Here is a 1,387-nt window from a genome sequence, read left to right as displayed (position 1 = left end):
GCTGGATGGCATCACTGACTCGATGGACATGAGTTTGAGTGAACTCCGGGAGTTGGTAATGGACAGGGAGGCCTGGCGTGCTGCGATTCATGGGGTCGCAAAAAGTCGGACACGACTGAGCAACTGATCTGATGTGATCTGATCTGATCCTACGGAAAAAAAGAGAAATTCATGGCCAGTTCACATGGCCCTTGTGATAGTTAACTGTCAACTTGTTTGGGCTAAGGGATGCCCAGATAACTAACAGACATTATGTCAGACATTATGTCTGTGAGAGTGCTTCTGGAAGAGATCACCATTTGAATTTATGAACTGAGTAAAGCAGATTACCCTCCCCCGTGTGGGTGGGCATCATTCAATCCACTGAGGGTCAAAATAGAACAAAAAGGTAGAGGAAAAAATGAATTCAAGATCTAATTTGGGATATCCATCTTCTCCCGCCCTTGGACATTACCACTCCTGGTTCTTGAGCCTTTGGACTTGGACTGAATCACACCACTGGTTTTTCTGGGTCCCCAGCTTACACACAGTGTATCGTAGGACTTCTCAGCCTCCAAAATTTCATGAGGCAACTCCTTTAATAAACACATGTATATATACATACATGTGTGTGTGCATTTATATCTTCTATTCATTCTGGAGAAGCTTGACTAACACACCCCTCTATCCTGCTATAGTCTCCAAATATAAGACTGAAACCTCCTCTTTCAGGGAACTGGATCTAAAAGTACTGACATCAGGGGTTCCCCAAGGAAACAGTCAAGACAGATGGTTCTAAAGTGAAGGCCACACCCACAAACCCCACATCTGTGTGCAGAACTAACTTCCATCTCCTAGTGCCCCACTCCCAAATACACACACATAAACAACGACAAATCATCTACCATGTAAGGAAAAACTCTATTATGAAAGAAAGTTAAACAGAAAAAAAACTACTTGGCTAAAACCCAGACTATGCAAGGAGAAAGACACTTTCACTGATATCAGCAAGATAGAAGATATTACATCAATAAATATTTTTTTAAAGGAGCTTCTGAGAAGGATAAATATCATATTCTAATGCATATAAACAGAATCTAGAAAAATGGTACTGAAGAATTTATTTACAGGGCAGCAGTGGAGAAACAGACATAGAGAAGAGACTTATCAACATGGGGAGAGGGGAGGAGAGGGTGAGATGTATGGAAGGAGTAACATGGAAACTTACATTACCATATGTAAAATAGATAGCCAACAGGAATTTGCTGTATGGCTCAGGAAACTCAAACAGGGGCTCTGAATCAACCTAGAGGGGTGGGATGGGGAGGGAGATGGGAGGGAGGTTCAAGAGAGAGGGGATATATGTATACCTATGTCTGATTCATGTTGAGATTTGACAGAGAGCAAA

General features: G+C 42.1%; 1 protein-coding gene across 16 annotated transcripts in view; it reads left to right on the top strand.

Moving 5' to 3' along the window:
- The window catches only part of SLX4IP (SLX4 interacting protein), a 222,678-nt gene that overhangs the window by 13,897 nt on the left and 207,394 nt on the right, over positions 1-1,387 (top strand). The window lies entirely within an intron of this gene.

Source organism: Bison bison, unplaced genomic scaffold, assembly GCF_000754665.1.
Source record: "Bison bison bison isolate TAMUID 2011002044 unplaced genomic scaffold, Bison_UMD1.0 scf7180017864030, whole genome shotgun sequence".
NCBI classification, from domain to species: Eukaryota; Metazoa; Chordata; class Mammalia; order Artiodactyla; family Bovidae; genus Bison; species Bison bison.
This window is presented reverse-complemented; position numbering and strand designations above follow the sequence as displayed.